At 46.4% G+C, this 19860-nt stretch overlaps 1 long non-coding RNA gene and 4 other non-coding genes across 5 annotated transcripts in view; 2 read left to right on the forward strand and 3 right to left on the reverse strand.

Annotated features, from left to right (window-relative positions):
• The window catches only part of LOC130542247 (uncharacterized), a 27204-nt gene extending 7744 nt beyond the window's left edge, over positions 1-19460 (forward strand). Inside the window, exon 2 of the long non-coding RNA XR_008956673.1 lies at positions 14608-19460. This is a non-coding gene — a long non-coding RNA (uncharacterized LOC130542247). The remainder of the gene's footprint in view (positions 1-14607) is intronic.
• On the reverse strand, positions 2654-2726 carry TRNAV-AAC (transfer RNA valine (anticodon AAC)). The gene has a single exon. It is a non-coding gene; the product is annotated as a tRNA-Val (tRNA).
• Positions 6220-6302, forward strand: TRNAL-UAA (transfer RNA leucine (anticodon UAA)). The gene has a single exon. It is a non-coding gene; the product is annotated as a tRNA-Leu (tRNA).
• Positions 13900-13972, reverse strand: TRNAR-ACG (transfer RNA arginine (anticodon ACG)). The gene has a single exon. It is a non-coding gene; the product is annotated as a tRNA-Arg (tRNA).
• On the reverse strand, positions 15527-15607 carry TRNAS-CGA (transfer RNA serine (anticodon CGA)). The gene has a single exon. It is a non-coding gene; the product is annotated as a tRNA-Ser (tRNA).
• Positions 19461-19860: the final 400 nt, after the last annotated feature.

The following is a 19860-nucleotide window of genomic DNA, read 5'->3' on the forward strand; positions in this document are numbered from 1 at the left end:
AATTTTTCTCCTGAGCATTTATTGTCACATCGTATAGCATTTTATATGTAACTTTGCTTTAGAAAAATTTCTGTAGTCCTGACACTAGAAATCCAACAGGTTTCTATTTTGCTCATAGGTGTTACCCCAGTGACTAATGCAGTGTCTGACACAGCATGCTGTCAGTAAATATTTACTGAATGAAAGAGTGATTAAGTTCTTCATTTAAAGAAAAAGGGACACATGCTTGAAGAGAGGGTGGGGGGAGTGGAGCAAACATCACCTTAGGTCTGGCGCTTCAGAGATGCTGGAGGACTGCTTGGTGTTAGCTCCTTCCAGCTCCTTTCCCTCATTTCAACATCTAGAAGCTAGGTGGAGTGGAGTTACCCAAATAGAATTTTAGGGATAAGGTCACCTATGCTCTAGCTGGAAGGGTCTCTTAATTTAACAAGACCTGTACAGGGTCTAGATTAATCATCTTGATGCCATTCAAGGACAATATTCATTGACCTATATGCTAGCAATTAGGGATTAATGTGATTCAGTAAATATTTCAATGTCATTTTCTCTTTGAATCTCTTCTGTCTCTTCTGTCCACTGTCTCATTATTTTTGCTTTTTCCAGTTCCAATTTCCCCCCTAAAAAAATCCACGTGACTTCCCCTATCTAAATACTTGAGTCACTTTGGGGGCAACGATTTTTAGTGAGGATCAGGTTATAGGTCTCCCCCCAGGTCACTTGCCAGCCCGTGGATTGGCTGCCTTGGAGAGCTCTGGCCTGGGCATACATGGCTGGAAGTTCAGTGTCAGCATTATGTGTTAGAAAACATGGCCTCACAGAAGTGATTGCAGGCTGATGATGGAGCCGTGTCTATTAAATGAGACTGAAGACATGGCAAGCTGGGGAATTGCCAAGTCTGGTACCATAGTGGTACTTAAATTTTAGCATAGTTTCAGAACCAGTCTTCATGGATCTTTGTCCTGAAAAGGGAAAGTAACAGAGAAGAGAAACATGGAGTCAAAATCTATTTGTGTCATGTTGCTATCGTAGAGCTTTGGAAAATTCTTCAGTATCTTTAGGAAAAGGAATTTTCACTCCTGTCAGTGAATTACTAATGACGTAAAGAGAGTTTTATCTGCATCGACTAGAGCAATCTCCTGACTACTGGATTATTCTCACAAATGTTCAAATATCCTATTTGACTCCTATCTTAAAAAGGCTTCTCTTGCCCCAAGATTTTCCTCTAGCTACTGCCCTATTTGTCAGATGGCTTTTTATAAAATCTGTACAGAACGATACAGACATACTGTTTGCACTTTCTCTCCTCCCCTTCTTCTTCAGACCCACTGCATCTGGGGTTTTGGCGCCACTACCTCGTGGAAGCTTCTTGCCAAGATCACCAATGACCTCTAAGTGTCTAAAAGTAATAATCACTTCTAAGTCCTTCACTTCTCAGGGGCCATAGGCACCTCATCCTTCTTAAAATATTTTCTTTATTTGACTTTCAAGACACTGCTGTCCTGGCTGTCTTTCTACCTCCCTGGCTGCTTCTTCCCAATATCCTTTGTTTCCCCTCTTCTGACCCACCCTCTTCTATAATGGAATGTCTCAGGGTTTGGTCCTCGGACCTCTTCTTGATAAACACTCATTTCTTGGTGATTTCATCTGTTCTCATGGCTTAAATAATGACTACAACTCAAGCTCGTATCTATAGTCTAGACCACTCCGTTGAACTCTGGGCTGTATATTCAACTGGTTCCTTAGCATGACCCTGAGTGCTGTATACCAGGCATCTAGACGTTAGCATGTCTAAAACAGAACTCCCACTTTCCCCCCCAGTAATGCTGTTCCATCCAGTCTTCCTCATTTCAGTCAACGGCAACTCCATCCTTCCTGAAGAAAACCCTCAAAGTCGTTACTGATTCCACTTTTTTCACTCTTCACATCCATTTTCTCAGGAATTTCTTTTGCTCTGTCTTTAAAATATATCTAGACTCTAACTACTTTTCACCAACTCAGCTGCCACCGTCCTGTCCACGCCACAGTTCTCTCTGATACGCAGCACGACGAAAGGGACTTCACAGATCTTGCTTCCATTCTTTTCTCCACACAACGTACTCTCCACAGATCTGCCAGAGGGGTCCTTCTAAACAACTGAAGACCTGTGGAGCCAGTTCACTGCCTGAAATCCAGCGTCTTCCTGTTTGATCAGAGTGAAGGCTGAAGTCCTGAACAGTGCACCGAGAAGGCTGTACTGACCTGTCGGCTCCTTTCCGCCACCGTCGGCCTCCTCCCGGAGCTACTCTCTGCTGGGCTCCCTCGGCTGCAGTGGGCTTCTTGACCCTCCTGGCATACACCAGCCATGCTCCCAGTTTAGGGCTGTTCCCTGTCGTTTCTGCCCCGAGAGGATGCCGACCAGGCCTTTGCTGAAGCCTCGGCCGCCCAGCGCAGAGCCCTCCCCGACCCCAGCGGGAGGGTGCGACGCGGTCAGTTGTTGATGGGGAGAGGAAGCAAGTCTCAGCTCTGCTCTTGTTATACAATGTAATTCTTGTGACTTAAAGTTTTGGGCTGCAAAGGGAGCGCGAACATTTGAGACTTGGTAGAAAAGTAGGTAAATTTAGGTAGAAAATTTCTGGAACAAAATGTAGAATTTATGGGAAAAAGACAAGCATCTTGTTTCCGCCCGGTTTCGAACCGGGGACCTTTCGCGTGTTAGGCGAACGTGATAACCACTACACTACGGAAACCCATGGCCTCAGGGACTTTTCATTCTCAAATTAGTTAAAATTAACCTTAAATTTATCCTTCCCTTGAGGCTGTATTCTTGGTGGAGGCACTCTTTTCCCCTCCACACTTTGTGATTCTTAGAATCCACAGTGTCTGAGCTGGACAGTTCATAGCCAGGCCAGTGTTTCCCCCAGAGCCCCCGTTACTTTGCAGACACGGAGGGGGTGGGGGGTTGCAGGCAGACTCCTGAGAAATGTCAAACGTTCTTCTCCCTGCCAAGGGGACAAAAGGCCTCATGGGCTCCTTTCTTTTTGAAGCTGAAAGATCTGGAGAATTGAAATCTCATCAGACAGGACACCCACTTGACTGTTTTTTCCTCCTGCTGGCAGCCCGTCAGGATCTTGGTCGTGGTGAGATTCATTCAGACACCTGCTTTTAACACTCCTAAATAACACACTTTCTTGAGGTTTGAAAACGGAAGACAGGGTCGGTGCTCGTGCAAAGAGGTATGGCAAGAAACAAATCACCTGGAGGGGTTTCGGAAAATTTAAAGAACAAGGAAGAAAAAAATTAATTCATGGGCTAATCACCAGCAAGGAGTCCCAGAGGAAGGATAGTGGTGGCTGGGTCAGCCTGTGTCCGAATTTCGGAAGAGTCATCAGAAGTAGCAAGCAGCTTGCAGATGAAGTTCTGATTATGTCCTAAATGACATTTATTCCTTTAGCTTAACCTCATTAGATGGAAATGGTCAGTGGTGAAATGAGAAATGGGGAAATCTGACATAAAAAATTCTTCTCTAGCCTGTAGTATTTTGATCCCAATATATCACCACCCACTATCTTAGGAACCCTTTGGGTTCCATTGTGATGAAAAATCATAGTCAGTCAGAGATGGACCTGATTAAAATTATGGAAAATTAAGCACAGCATTTGCTTTCTCTATACCCCAAACTACGCTAGAAAGGGCATTAGGGGTGTGTGAAGGCAAACATGCGTAAGGACAAAAGGTGAAAAATGGAGAGCAACAGCAGGATTTTGAAAACCAGGGAGCAGAATGATTACTGTAATGAAGGAAAAAAGTTTATTAGGCATCTTTTTAAAAACCTGTCTTTTTAAGGTTCACGAGTGCTGTTACATGAACATCTAGTCTGTTACATCTCATAGTTTCATAACGCTCGTTATCATGCATTTACCACAACTAGCCGTCCACTAGCCGTCGTCTATTCCCTGTTACCAATGACGGAGTCAAGGTGGAGTCTGATTCTGAAGGACCAAAAATAATGCTGCAGTTAACATCCACATATGACTCGATCTGTGCCTCGGAGATTTTGGGGCGGGTGATGAGGAGTGGGGACCGTATACACCCAGGAGCAGAATATCTGGATCGTTGGATCTGGTTCATCTTGAGTTAACATTATTAGACTGGCATCCACGTAAACCTCCATCAGCAGGACGCGTGGATTCCGATAGCCTCACACCCGCAGTAATGGACACATCCAGGCTTCCGATTCTGCAAACTCACTGTGGAAAGAGGAATATTGTATTTTGTGAGCTTGTACATAACTAATGATAGAAAATGTTTTAAATCTTTGTTAACCTTTTCAGATGCTTCTTTATCTTGGCTTTGATCAGCATCCTGTTCCTTTTCTTTACCCATTTTATGCTGAATTTTCTGCTGATTTTGCTGATTTTCATGGCCTCTTACTGCATAACCTGGACGAAGCTGTCATTGTTCAGTGTTTCAGATATCTTCCACTTTACTCACACATGTCCATTGACTTTTCCATTGTGGCCTTTACTGGACATACTTTTGATTTGGATGAAGTAATTGTACCAACTGTTTGTGCGTTTAGAATTTTTGTTTAAGTCCTATCTGACCTCCGGGTCACAAAGACGTCTCTCTACGTACATTTCTATTAATTTTTACCTCTTAGATTTAGGTATTTACACTCTCTAGTTAAGTATATTTTAGAAACGTGATAGATGATTCTACTCTGTGTTAAGAATCACAATAATAGAGGCAACAAAATAAAAAATAAGTAGGACTGCATCAAATTAAAATCTTTTTTTTTTTTAAGATTTTATTTATTAATTTGACAGAGAGAAACAGTCAGTGAGAGAGGGAACACAAGCAGGGGGAGTGGGAGAGGAAGAAGCAGGCTCCCAGCGCAGGAGCCTGATGTAGGGCTCGATCCCATAACGCCAGGATCACGCCCCGAGCCGAAGGCAGACGCTTAACGACTGAGCCACCCAGGCGGCCCCAAATTACAGTCTTCTGCACAGCAAAGGCAAACGTCAACTAACCTACGGAATGCAAGAAAATACTTGCAGACCACATATCTGATACGGGGTGAATATCCAAAAAAATTATAAAAGAACTCATACAACTAATAACAAAGAAACGAAGTGGGCAGACGATCTGAAGAGACATGTCTCCGAAGACGACACCCCGATGGCAACAGACACATGTAACGATGCCCAGCATCGCTCATCGTCAGGGAAATGCGAATCAAAACCACCATAAGCTATCACCTCACGCCTGCCAGAATGGTTATTATGAAAAAGATAAGAACTAATAAGTGTTGGCAGGATTGTGGAGAAAAAGGAACCTGTCGGGGATTCTAGAAGCCCTCACAAACTTTCCGTACAACCCCCCAGATGCACATCTGGAACCCGCTTTAATGAGTTCTTAAACTCGGTCCCTTGACGGAAGTGTCTGAGTGTCTTACTGACTTAGTAGATTACGTGCACCTGACTCAGTGCCTAGCACATAGTAGGTACTCAGGAAAGAGAGTTCATTAGTGGAGTGTTAGAATTCTTGGTTAGGAGACTTCCTTATTAAAAGCAGCATCACGTGTTAAACTCCAAACTCCGTATGTGTGCAGTAGGGTTTCCTAAACTTCCTCCAAGGGTGGTTTGTCTCAATATTAACTGTTCTCTGGTTCCAGACCCCAAACCCTCACCTGAACAGTCAGAGTCAATGGGTTTGGATTGGGGCTTAGATTCAGCAGGCAAACCTGATCAGTAATGAGCAGTGTAGACAGCACCGTTGTAGAGTTATGAGACATAGTTCACGCGCCTGCATTCTCGCCACCTCTTACTCCCTTTCCTTTTTGGTTTTCTTTCCAAATCCACTAAAAGAAGGGTCTTCTCTTGAGCATAAGTGGTGACAGAGTGAGTTAACTCTGACAACGTGAGTATTCTGGCAGCATCATGCGCCTTTTCTTTCATAATGTTTCTCATTTTCATGCGAGTCCGCGAGATCTGGGATGTTTGTCTTGCCCTAACACCCACTATAATGTATGGTACAAATTAGTGATTAGAATAGCTGTTGAAAATAAACATTTTTGTTAGTTTTTTTTTTTTTTCCTCAAGAAGCATTATAAGGACTTGTTTCCTCCCCACACATTAAAGCCTGGTCCCAGATTTCCCAGGTATATTCATAACCTTCTAGGGACTAGGAATTCTAATGAATTCTAATTTAGTAATTTTGACAAGAGAGCTTATCTGTGCCACCGGGATGGCCGAGTGGTTAAGGCGTTGGACTTAAGATCCAATGGGCGTGTGCCCGCGTGGGTTCGAACCCCACTCCTGGTAGGTGTGCTTTATGTGAGATTAGAATTCCCTTGTTAAGAGCTGGGACTTGGTCCAGCACTGCAGCCGGACCTAAGCTTTTATTAGCCAAAACTTGACAAACTATCACTGGTGCATTCAGGTAATCTACATATAATGTCGTCACATATTGCTTTTAAAATCCACTGTCTTAAATTATTTCTAGGTGTTCCTTTCCTTTATCTTTCTTCCTGTCTTTGAAATTTATGAGCATTTTACATGGTTTAATTTTATCTTCACTATTATCTTATTGTATTTCATGTCTTTTAAAACGATCTGGACTGGTTTCCCTCGGGTTTTCTATACACACTGACAATCAGTCCAGGTCTCCTTTCAGTTCACATCATGCGGCTGCCTGTGTCCGCGAGCAGCTTGCCACATTAGACCAGCCCTCTCTGTTCCGTGTTACCGTTGTCATATGTTTGTTTTCGTGTCTGCTGTACAGCCCGTCACTACGTCTGCTTTATGCAGTCGGTCCTGTGGAGAGTGATGGCAGTTGGGGCAACTGTGCTTTCTGTGCGCCTGCATTGTAGCCACTGCTGTGGATGGCCAGTCCTCCGTATGTCTCGTGCCTCCTGTTCCTTCTTCCTGAATTCCTTCACACGTTCCCTGTGGTGCGAGTCTGCCAGATTTTGTTTGTCTGGACATATCTTCCTATCTTCTTCATTTCTGAAAATATTCTCTGCTTGGTAGGGAATTAAGGGTTAACAGTTTTGGGGGTTTTAAAAATTATTATGGTTTTTGATCTCTCATCACTTGGAAGTGTCACTCCCTTGTCTTGCGATGTACGTAATTTCTGGTGAGAAGTCTGCTGTAACTTTTCTCCTTTTCAGCTATATATAATATGTATTTTGTTCTTTGCCTTCAGTAGTCTCTCTCTTTTATTTGTTTTCAGCAGTTTGAATAGGAGGTAAATAGGGTTTCCCCCCTGTATAAAATGCTGAGGGTTCTCTGGTCTTGGAGCTGTGGTGTGATTTCATTGTTTTGGGAAAATATTCAGTCATTATCTCTTCAGATATTTTTTCTGTTCTTGTCTCTTTCTTTGCCTCTGGGATTTCAGTTATAAACATAACTGAATATTCTTTCATATGACCACTTGACATTAAGCAGCAACTCTTCAATGATCTTTTTTTTTCCCCCAATCTTTTTTTCCCTTGGTGTTTCAGGTTGGGGAGATCCTATTGACGCTCCTTCAATTTCCCCTCAGATCTGTGGAGCCTACTGGTGAGCCATTAGAGGCATTCTGTAACTCTGTTACCCCGTGTATGGGGTTTTTTTGTTCAATTTAGCATATCCACTTGACTTTCGGTTTCCAACAATCTACTGAGGGTTCTCATCTGCTGATGGATGTGGTCCAGCTTTTCCACTACAGCCTCCAACGTAACACTCATGGGTATTTGAAATTCCCTTTCTGACAGTTCCGTTCTGTGGGACATCTCTGAATCTCACTTTGTTGATTGCTTTTTCTCTCGACAGTGCACAGTTTCTTCTCGCGTTTATGAGTGTCTCATAGATTTCATTAGCTCCAGACGTAGCGCTAGGATGGTAGCCGTGAGGCAAGTCGTATTTAGGCTGGAGACGGTGTGTCCCTTTTACCAGGCCGTTGATGTGTGAGGTTGATCCATTTCGGCAGTGCTCGAGATACGTTTGTGTTTTATCGTTGCTATGATCTCCTTCCCTGGCTTTAAATTCCTTGGGCATATCTGGGTTTAGGGTGAGGTTGAATTTGTTGGGGTGCCACTTCAGTGGTTTCGTGCTGCTCTCAGCGTTAGGCCTTCTCTGCGTGAGTTTCAGAGAGGGTTTCTCTCCTCGGATGTCTTGCCTTCCCCCAGGGCTACCCTTCTGTTTCTCAGTAGCTAGTGCCTGCTAGTCTAGGGGGCTGTGCAAGAGGCTTTCTGTCACAGGTCAGCCCCAGACTTGTGACACTCTGTGACCCTGGATCCCTGAGGTCTCACTTTCTTAGTCAGCCTACTCCCCCCGCCCCGGGAGATGGCATTCTCTAGTATTCTGGGCTCAATGTGGTTTTCTGACACTCCCCCAAGGGAGAGATTTTTATTCTCTTATACTTTTTCAGTTTCTAACAGTATTTGCCACTTCCCCCTCAGTGTTTAGGACTTCTTTATTTGGGGGCTGACGCTCCCCTCTGTCAGGCCTGGACTGCTGGAAGCTTTCTCCGCTCTCTTCCCTTGTCCCAGCCTTTCTTGTAGGTGCTCAGTGAAGCGTGTGCAACCCCCCTCCAATATACCCCTGCTGGCCCACATCTGGACTTTAGCAATTCATTAGAAAATGATGGCTTTTAGCTGGATTTTTCTTACCCTCTTGCATGGAGGCCCCATCTTCACCCCACAGCTTTTGGGTGACCAGTGTTCATGTCCCATTTCTACTTGGAAGCACTGTTTTCCTTAGATTTCAAACTATTCGGTTGCTCTGAGACCTCGGCTCTCTCATGGGTTCACAGAAGATTAAGATCACTCTTTCCAGCTTTCGTCCTGCGAGCTGGGAGCTGGGGTCCTGTAGCACTGTCATCTGGACATCAGTGATGTCATACTATTCATCGTCTATGATATTATTTTATTGCTCTTCTGGGTATCTCGCATGATGAGAACTCACAGCAAGTGAGAGATAGATCTGCTTGTAATGATGGCATATTGAAGGTGGGCATTTGATGTCTCTCTCCCCAAAAATCCACTAAAAAAAGAAAGAAAGAAAGAAAGGGGTGTTTTGAAGGCATACACACACAAAGACAATAATGGGAAAGTAAAGAACTAGCACCAAAATTCTGAAAACCAAATGGCAGAAGGACTAGCAAGATACACAGGATGGTTTGTTCTAAGCCGGAATTGGGAAAAGCTAAATAAAAATATAACTTCTTGTGGAAACCAACCCCCTAAATTAAAAAAAAAAATTGTTGGCTACAGGTATTTCTACACAGACAGTGAAAGTAAGGCAAAGAATAAAATTTATTTGAATGTCACTTTTAAGGAATTTTGAGCTGTAGAACCTTTCCCTCAGCTTCAAGATATGGGGGGGTTACCCCTCCAAACTGGCAGAGTATCTGGAGGATGATTTCATGAAGTGAATAAGACAGAAGCCCACCCGTCTGGAAGACACTAACACATCTGAAAGGTGTATGCCACTGCAAACCATTCTACCTTATCCTGGCTCGCGTTCATAGTCAGGACTATAATATCCTGCGGTAGACTGGAAGATTCGTTTCCGAAAATCTGCCCATCCCACGTATGGATGCCGACAGGAAAGATTTTACCAACCAAATGGCCCAGCCATGTCAACCAAAAGTGAAATTCCCCTTTAAGAGCTCCACCCAAATGCCCTGAGCTGGTCTGGCAGGAATTGGAGGTGGGAGTGGGGGTTGGGCAATGCGCCTTGATACTGCCAGCCTTGCACTTGGCCTTCTGGGACACCACCCTCACTGCTGGTCAAAGTGGGGGTCTAAGCTCTCCGCTGGGCCTTTTCAGATGGTGATGAGTAGGGCTTTGGGATGCTGTTTTCTGTGGTGTGTTGTTGGAGTAGAGTGTTACTGTCTGAACATTGTCTGGGTTGCTAGGCTGCTCTTTTCCTGGTCTTGGGTCTAGAGAGAGATGACTTTCCTGTAGTTTCCTGGGTGATAGGAGTGTCTTTCGTTCTACTGAGGTGACTGCGGTGGGTTCCTCGTGGCTCCTGGATGAAGGTCACCAGAAAGACCAAGCCATGACTAGAAACTTGGAATGCTCTGCCCTGCCCCCAGTTCTCTCAAGAAGGAAGAAGAAAGAAGAGTTAACGATCAGTCACCACATGATGAGGTCTCCATAAAAATCCCAGAAGTATGGGATTCAGAGAGCTTCCAGGTTGTGAACTCACCTCACCGGGAGGTCCAAACCCAAAGTAGTGGGAGGGTGATGTGCTCCAGCTCCCGAGGGACCGTCCCTCCTGGGCTCGAGAGGCTCTCCAACCATACCCGAGGCATGTCTCCATGTGCTGTTCATCCTCTTCTGTTATCAGAGCTGGTAATGAACTGCTAGGTGTATGGAAGTGTTCCCCTGAGTTCTGTGACCCGTTCTAGCAGAAAATGGAATCCAAGGGGGAGGAGCTCCTGGGAACCTCCAGTTTGTTGCCAAGTTGGACACAGTTGTGGGTCATTGGGGCGGACTAGCTGCCGTGGGCGTCCGAAGTGAGTGTGGTCTCGTGAGACTGAACCCGTAACCTGTGGGATCTGACACGATCTGCAGATAGAGAGTCTCCGAATTGAGTTAAATCCAAGACATCAGCGGGTGTTGAAGAATTGCTTGGTGGGAGGAAAGACCCCACACATCTGGTGACCCCAAGTGTAAAGGGTTCTGTGTAAGGAGTAAAGGAAACATACAGGAGGAAAAAAACAACTTTTTTTTTTTCCCCACACACTTCTCAGCCTCAAATTCATCCTTTTAGACAGCTTTTTGAAAAAGGATCTGGGCCTTAAAATTTTTTCCTTGTACCTGTGGGCACTGAAATTCTGACAGTAGAGGGGAAGGACAGTGTGGGAGGAAGGGGTTTACTTTCTGGGTCCAGGAGCTCCTACCCCCCTGGGCTCTAGTGTCTGGTCTGTTGTACTGACTTCCAAAAACGTGGAGAAAGGAAACTGGATATTCCCTGATCCATTTACAAACAGTTGCTGGACATCACGTACAGTGACTCTTCCAGAATGCAAAAAGAATTAAGAGCAGTTGTGCGGATCATATAAAATAAAAAACATGGTTTCCAGTATCTGCTGGAGCTCTTATTACAAGCTCTCAGATGATAACGTCAGAGGTCAAAGACACGACATCCAATTATTGCAAAGCAAACCACTGATAATCTCATTGCACAGGAGAGGGGCATTGTCATCAGATGAGAATTCTGAATTTTTTGGTGTCCAAGTAACAGTTTATGGTGCTTCGGTCATGAGCTGTGAGGAGTGAGTTTTTTCATGCAAATCTTTACGCATTCCATGCAGTTGCTCTGTCTCTTCTTTGAAAATTTCTATTACAGCCACCTTCTGAAAGTGAAGACATCTATAAAGTCAACATCAGGCTTTTAGTCTTCCCTGCCATATAACAATTGAGTAACTCAGGTCTCATCAAGAATAAAGCCTTCAAACTGTCTTCAACCAAACTAGGACTAACTGTTTTAAATGACAAAGCCTGCAGACAGAGCGTCACCAAATTGCAATCCAGGATCTTCTGTTTACTAAGCAGGTGCTTTCACCAGAAGACTCACAGAACCCTCTTGCATAGGGGAAAAAAAAAAAAGCAGGTAAAGAAATATAGTTTGAAAATTTTTCATTTTCACACACTAGGAATTGCTGTTGGAGAAGAATACATGCATTTTTTGGAGTAAAAAACCGATTCTGCGGAACGTGACAGCTCCACGGAGTCTGCCCTGGAGAACCACATCCTGGCAAACTGATGGCACTTGACTGATGTTACCACATGAATAAGCACAAGATCTGAGACTTAAAAGTATTGAATAAGTAATTTCAGTTTTTCAAGTAGCCATATTTAAAAAGTATAAATAAACAAGTGTAATTAATTATAATGCTTTTATCCCAAGTATTATAACCCAACATGGAATCAATTTAAAAAAAACTGTGAATAAGAAATTGCACAGTTTTTGGGGGAATTAAGTTTTAAAAACGTGTTAATGGCTATTGTTCTAGACAGTGCGGCTTTAGAACATTCTGGGGGAAAACGAAAAAATGCTCTTCACAAAATAATCTCTGTTGACATGTTTTTATGGGGAAGAGAATTTTCCAACCTGCAGATTTAAAAAAAAAAAAAAGCCAACGTTTTCTCCTTGAGGTTTTGTTTGTTTGACGGGGAGGTGGACATGGACTTCTTTCTAAAACAAGCCACCAAAAAGGGGGGAAAAAGTATTCGATGAAATTTACACGTTTTAACAGAAATCTTGAAAACAAAAGTCTCGAGAGTAGAAACGGTCGGTTACCTTAAAATTAATTACCCTGGAAAAACTGACTTACGTGGCTCGAGGCTCGCGGCCTAAGGCACAGTACGGACGCCGTTTCTGCGGGTCTACCGTGGAAGCTGCGTGGAAGCTGCGTGACCGTCAGCTGCAAGAGCCGGAGGGTCGGGCGGTGCAGCGGGGTCCGCGGGGCCCTGGCCCAGCACCCCCGCCCCAGTTCACCGCTGCACCCAGGAACCCGCGCGGAGCTCTGGGGGTCGGGCCCAGAAAACTGCCTTTCACCCCCCAGTGGTTCTCCTGCGCGCCGAAATCTGAGCGCATTTCCTGCAGGAAAGTCCGGATCCTCTGGACCGTTCTTCGTCCTTCCCCACCTCTAAGTCGCTTCCAGCCCAACAGACCGTGCGCCCAGCTAGCCCCGACGCGCGGCCGGCTCCCCTGCGTCCTCGTCAACGCCCGTGTCCAGCGCCAGCCCCTTCTCGTGAGATGAAGACGTGTGCACCCGCACGGGAAGGTCTCTTCTGCTCGTCTGTGCCCCCCCCCCCCCCGCTTCGGCTCCGTTTGCGTCCCACCGCCCCCCCCCCCCAAGTCGCGCGCACGAGCACCTGTCGAGGAGGCCCCCTGTCTGGAGAGGCCCCGCCAGAGGCTGCGGCTCCCTCATCTCCCTCGCGTCCTCGCCCTCCCGTCGGCTCCCCTTCTGTCTGGGACCCTTCACGACCCCAAAGTTTCCGAGGATCAGCCCTCCGCGGGGAGGCGGCGCTGCGGGGGACACGGCGGGGCGGGACAAGGAGGCCGAGTGGCTTTCGTGGATGTGAACGTGGATCTTCGCGGAGATCGGCGAACTGAGGGTCTAAGCGAGGCTCTGGTTGCGTTCGTCCACAGCCGCGTCCTTCTTGGTTCAGCGTGTCTCCAGGGGATGGAGGTCCCTTCGCCTTCCTCTGGGACCGATGCTCCGGACAGAAAGTGTGCGGGAGACAGAGCCCTGCCCCACGGCGGAAAACTCCGTGAAGAAAATACTGGATTGTATTGTTTTTTTTTCCTTTGACCCTTCTTTGATTTTTAAATATTAAGGTATAATTTATGTACCATAAAATTCACAGAAAACTGTACAATTCAGTGGTTTTTAGTGCATCCGGAGTTGTGCGACCGTCACCGTCATCTAACTGCAAAACACTTCCATCACCCCCCCCAGCAAATTCCGTTCCCTCTCCACCTTTCCCAGCTCCCGGCAGCTACCTTCTCTGAGGGTGTGCCTACTCTGGGCATTGCCCACAAATGGAATATACCACGTGGCCTTTTGCGTCTGGCTCCTCTCTGCAGATGTCTTCAAGGTTCCGCCAGCTTGTGGCACCTTTCAGAACATTCCTTTTTATGGCCGAATCATACACCTCATTGGGTTCTTGAAGCTGTCCTTCCAAAGATCTTTCAGTCAAGCGTCAGTGTGGCAAAAGGACCTCGCGGAAGAGGGACAATTTGAGCATTCATTCCAATTTACCAGAGAGCCAAGGCTGCCACCCAGGAGAGGAGCCCGATCGGATGAATTACTTTCCAAGCACTTTGACAGTTACTTTCCAAGCACTTTGACAGTTCGTTTCTCTTACCAACTTGAAGAAACACAGAAAGACATTCTTACGAGAAAGAAAAGGAAGTCCGAGCCAGCCAGGAGTCGAACCTAGAATCTTCTGATCCGTAGTCAGACGCGTTATCCATTGCGCCACTGGCCCCCTGCTTTCAAGGGCGTTGACTATTCATTATTCATTAGAATCACTGAGAACACAGTTGCTTTGTGACGCAGGCAGAAGTGAGTAGAACAAGAAAGACCTGTGGGTTCGGGTAAAGCTGACTGATTGGGGTTAGCTTGCCTGCGTTACATTCCGGTAAAACAGTTACATTTCTTTTTTTTTTTCTTTTTTTGAAGTTTTAATTTTAATCCCAGTTAGTTAACACCCACTGTTACATTAGTTTTAGGTGTTCAATCTAGCGGCCCAACACTCCCACACATTCCCGGTGCTCAGGGGCGGACTAGGTGCCGGGGGTTAAGGAGTGCACTTGTGATGAGCCCGGGTCATCATTTCTGAAAGGATTTTCTGCCTCGAAACATCGTGTGTGTGACAGAATGTCGCTTGCATTTTTTCTCATTTCCGTGCCTGTGTGTTTCTGTTGTTTCTCCTTGTGAGCGCTTCAGTAGTCTACGCCGTCGGCTCACTGGTCCGTCAGCAGTCGCATTTTCTTATGTACTTAATACTGAGGCGATGTGTGGATCAGTTATTAGCGATCCCCATCACTTAAAACTTTGGTATAATGACAAGGAAACTGGAATACACTCCTGAGTTATTGTTTTCCACCTCATTCTCCAAAGAGCCCTAACTCGTGCTGGAGGAGAGCATTTCAGACTATGCAGCAGAAGAGGCTTTCGGAAACACCCACCCTCCCAAATGAGGCCACGTGGCGGCAAGAATTCAAAAAAAGGTAAACATTTTAAGAACCCGATTTACATAGGAACTTAGAAGTTTGGATTTATAATTATAAAGTTCACGACTACCAGTCATCGCTACATAAATCGGCTAGGTGTATTAACACGCGGAAACACAGAAGCATCTGTACGTGAGGCCGGTCCTCCCCTCTGAGAGCCAGAAGCACGGGGGCTTGGGTCCAGGACAGCCAGGGTGCACCCGACTCCTGCCCCCCTAGACTTCCTGCGTTGGCCACATTGCTATGTTGTCTTTGCTTCGATTTCCTCATTTTCTGGACGATGTTGTAAAGAGTGCTTGGCGCGCAAACCACCGGATCTTTATGAGCTTAGACCTGATGTTTCCCACCAGTCTGTTTTAGGTTTGTTTGCTTGCTTTTCCTTTTTGTTTCTTTAAATACCAGAGAACTCTTTAAGGAAGCTTACCTACATTTCTATTAGCGCGCGACTTCAGTGAGTTTTAAGAACAGAACTTCCTGGTTCTCTTTGCCCCGGGGGTCTGCCTCCAGATCTCATAATCCCAATACAGAACAAGCCACAATTCTGTGCGCCGAATCTCGGGCTTTGCTTGCCCAGGGCAAGGAAGCACTGCCCGCGCCCAGGGGCGGGGATTCACAGGTGCGGGGCTTGCAGAAGGATCCATGCGCAAAACGCACGGTGTGGTGCTGAAGAAAAGGCGGGGAAATCCGCGCACACCGCTGGAGAGGAAGCTGCCTTCCTACTTTCCAGTTTGGGGAATAACGCGAAGAGCTGAAAATACAGCTGTTGGCGAGCACTTTGTCGCTTGGATAGAAAAAGCATCACAGAGCGCTGTGAGCAGGATTTGAACCTGCGCGGGAAACCCCATTGGATTTCGAGTCCAACGCCTTAACCACTCGGCCATCACAGCCCAGCACAAGGGAGCTGTTTATACATTAAAATACACATTCATACAAGGCCCGGACTCTTGCAGTCCCCTCTTACTAAGGCTGGTTGCTTCTGCTCATTCGGCACGTTTACTTTAAGCAGGACTCAGAAGGGAATCACTCCCAAGCCCCTACAGCAGGTGTCTCCACCCAGCCCCATCCTGCCAGGCCCCAGGCTGCAAAATCTCACCTCTCCAGGAGGAGGCAATATTCCAGCATCACGAGAATCCTTGATTTTCAGCATTTTTCTACAGTCTTCATGGATTACTTCATAGCTCGCAGGAAATGAAGGGAAGAGTTGCATTAAGCGTGGCCAGCACCCTATTCAGTTGTGCTCTCCACGGAATATACTAGGCTGTGCTGCTGTGGAGGACAATTTGTCAGCACCCACCAATATTTCAAACGCATAGACCCTTCCATACAGCACCTCCCCACATACACAGGATATACTTGCACACGTGAGAGCTTATATTGGGCTTAAGTCTAGTCTCTGCAGCGTTAATGGTGATGACAAGATCGGGAAAAACCTAATTATTCAGAATTATTTACTTAGATAAATTATGCCATGATTACACAGTGGAGTGCTATGCATATTTAAAAGAAAATGAGAAAGATCACTGTGTACATACATATATTTTAAAATAAAAGCAATGGTCAGAGCACTCTGCATAAAATGCTACCACTGGAAGTATATTTGTGTTAGATTATCTATGCATTTTACAAAAAAATCTCTCAAGGATAATCAGGAAACTCGTGGCAATAGTAACAAGTTGAGAGTCTGAGGAGACGGCATTATTCAGGAGCACGAGGGAGACAGTTACTGCCTGCCACTTTAGACTTTGGATGTACCTACTAGAAAATATTAAATAGAAGCTTGAGAAAACACTATAAATGAGGAGGGAGGGGACAGAAACTGTTTTTACCAGAGGCCTCCTCTGGAATGGTGAATGGAGAGCTTCTTTTCTGGAACTCAGCAGTACGAGGGCTCTGAAGGAGGCCTCACCCGGAGCCCCAGAGGGAGCGAATCACAATTTGGAATCAGTCCGGAGTCGTTGAGAAGTCTGAGGTAACAAGGCAAGAAGGCTCTGGTGTGGGGTTCTAGCCTGGCCCCCGAAGCTCAGGGCCAGCCAGACCTGGAATGCACACGCTGACTTCAAAGGTTTTGGGGGAGCAGTCTTGGTTTGCTCCAGGGTGTTCTGGGAAAAGCAGAAGTCCTCTCTCCACGGTGCAATCTTGGACTATTTAGTCCAAATTCACAGAATTTGAAATAGCTTAAACTTCCTCTTTTGGATCTAGGAGTGACAACTTCAAAATCTTTTTTTTGTGTGTGTAATTTGTTTTTGCAGAGAAAGTAGTATTTTCTGTCTGGGCCAGAGTGTATTCCTCCTTAGAGCGTACAGTTTCCAGGAGTTGTTTTTACAGGAAATCCTCTCTTGGCTTTAGGGACAAGGAGCACTGAGTGGCGTAACTCTGTGGCGATCTCCAGTCCCCATCCCCAGCTTTGCCATTTACCCAGTCCACAGCTCTGCAACAGACCTGGGACCAACCAAGGCTAGCTGTGGGGCAGTTTCATTGGTTTGATTCTCAGGCCTTTGCCGGAACCCTTTGGAGACTCAAGTAATCTTGGGATGAAGATTATTGAGTCCACCCACAAATTAAAGGCTCCTTTGAAACGTCTGTGGTTCTTAGCTAGATCTTGATTTTCTCCTAGTCCATCTACTATATCAAGGAATTCAGGAGTCCCTAAGGAAAAAACAGAGAAAGGAGGCCACTTGTTTAAAAGGACACCACCCAAAAGCTGTCACAGCTCATCCCTTCCTTCCTGTCCCCTCCTGGGGTCACAGCCCATCCCTCCCTTCCTGTCCCCTCCTGGGGTCACAGCCCATCCCTCCCTTCCTGTCCCCTCCTGGGGTCACAGCCCATCCCTTCCTTCCTGTCTCCTCCTGGGGAGTTTACCTTTTTGTCAGATTCTTTTCAATCCCAAACGGCTTCTCAGACTCCGTGCCACTGGGAACCTGCTGGTTCTTGGGCCCGTCAACGTCCCCCAGGAGGTGCTCTTTTCTCTTCCGTCCAGAATTGACTCTCCAGATGGGGAGCCCTGAGAAGCCCAACGCATGTGGACGCTGCCCAACACGGGAAAAGTTGGTAGAGAAAGGACTGGTAAATTATCATAATTCTCTTTAAAGCTTCTTTGATTTCAAAATTTGTCCCAGAGACTTTCTCAGTCAACGTCATTTCTCAATTTCAGGAAGAAATGGGGGCTAAAGAGAAATCTTAGAAGGTGCTCCTTTGTTGCCTCTGAAGACCTTCCGGGTCAGCAGAGGGCCAGACTGCCCTGGGGTGTTAGGTCCGGATGTGTCGAATCAACTCAGGATAATTTCCCCTCAAAATGTTGTAAAATAACGCATTTCAGTGTCAGATTGAGTGTCACGGTTCAGTATCACTTCTTTGAACAATATAGGAAGAAAGATGTTTTTCACAAGAGAGAGGGAAGATACCAGACAGCTGGGAGTGACCTGTGACCCCAGTCAGGCCTGTGACCCCTTGCGCCACTGGCCTCCCTGCACAGGATGTCCATATGCCTGTATCAACTTACTCTGGACAGAGTTTGAAGTCAGAAAAGGAAGTGGATGTTTTGGGGATGGATGTTACTGCTTGTGTTCCTCCAAAACTGGTATCTTGGAACCTGATCCCCAATATGATGATGGTGTTTGGAGGGAGGGCCTTTGGGAGGTGATGAGGTCAGGAGGCCACGTGGAGCCCCTAAGGGTGGGAGAAGGTGCGTATAAAGGAGACCGCGGAGAGTTCTTTCACGTATTCCTGCATGTGAAGACACAGTGAGAAGTCTGCGCTCAAGGAGCCAGGAAGCAGACTGTCACCAGACTCAGACCCTGCACGTGCCTGAGCTTGGGCTTGCCACCTCCCAGAACTACAAGAGGTAAATGCCTGCCATTTCAGCCACCCAGTCTGTGCAGTCTCCGTTCCAGCAGCCCGAGCGGACTACGACTGGGACGGGGGCACAAATGAGGTGGACAGGAGTGAGCCGTCCTGAAGGGCAGATCCATTCCCCTTGTGAGCGGTTTGCATGATACGCATTTGCTGAAACGTCCGATTGTAAAACAATGACCAGCTTTCAACTTTGGAGCACGGTAACACGGCAAAGGTCTCCGTGACTCACTTATAACACGGGATGGGGTGTTCTCTACTGTGAGGTGGGGTAGATAAAGTGGGCGGCCGGCTCAGCTGAAAGCCCCCTTCTGATGGTTTCCTGGTTCCGTACAGAGAAGACAGCACAGACCGTGTCAGTAGCTGTGGACTGGGTGCCAGCGCACGTGTTCATTCCTCCACCGGTGACAGCTGAAGAGCAGATGCTGCTGGAATAATCCCGCGACTGACTTTGTACTAGCTCACTCTCGTTCTCCGTCGCCCACCGACAGTCGAATAAGCAGCTGAACGGAGACTCGGAGGGAATCTCTGCCCCTGTATCCTTCTGGTCGCTGATGTTGGCGCAACTCTCCGCAACCCCTCCAAGAATACCAGTGTTGCTTTTGGTTTACCATTGTCACAGTTAGAGGAATTGCTAGTGGCTTCCACTTGGCCTTTTCTGCCATAATAGCATTCCCTCCATCGGGCATAGGAACAATATTAGGGGCGCCTGCGTGGCTCAGCCGGTTAAGCGTTTGAATCTTGATTTCGGCTGAGGTCATGATCTCAGGGTTGTGGGATCCAGCTCCACATCTGGCTCCATGTTCAGTGAGGAGTCTATTTGGGATTCTCTCTCTCCCTCTGCCCCTCCCTCTATGCTCTCTCTCTCAAAATAAATAAAAGAAACAGTGTTAAGCTGCTGTCTGGAGTTAGGGAAATGATCTCAGGGTGGGTTTAGGGACCCCCGGTGCCCACAGTGAAATGGACCAGAAGCAAACTTCACTGAGTCCCTACCTTGCTTGGCGGACAGCAGTGATGCTTTTTAACTCTAGGACTTAATGCCAGCTCTGAGTCATTTTCTAGAAATCCCAGAAAATTCTATTTCCTTTTCCCTAATGCACTGTCACTTTGGTGAAAGAACACAGTTCCTTTTAGGAAAGGCTAGGAGGAAGAAGAATGGTATAAAATTTTGGGCAACATGTCAGTGGTCTTTCTCAAGGGAAGCTGGACTTCTCTACATTCAAAACTGGCTCCAGTGTGGGAGCTCATACAAATCAAGTCCGAGATCAAGGTGCCTGCAGGGCTGGTTTCG

Source organism: Ursus arctos, unplaced genomic scaffold (assembly GCF_023065955.2).
Source record: "Ursus arctos isolate Adak ecotype North America unplaced genomic scaffold, UrsArc2.0 scaffold_31, whole genome shotgun sequence".
NCBI classification, from domain to species: Eukaryota; Metazoa; Chordata; class Mammalia; order Carnivora; family Ursidae; genus Ursus; species Ursus arctos.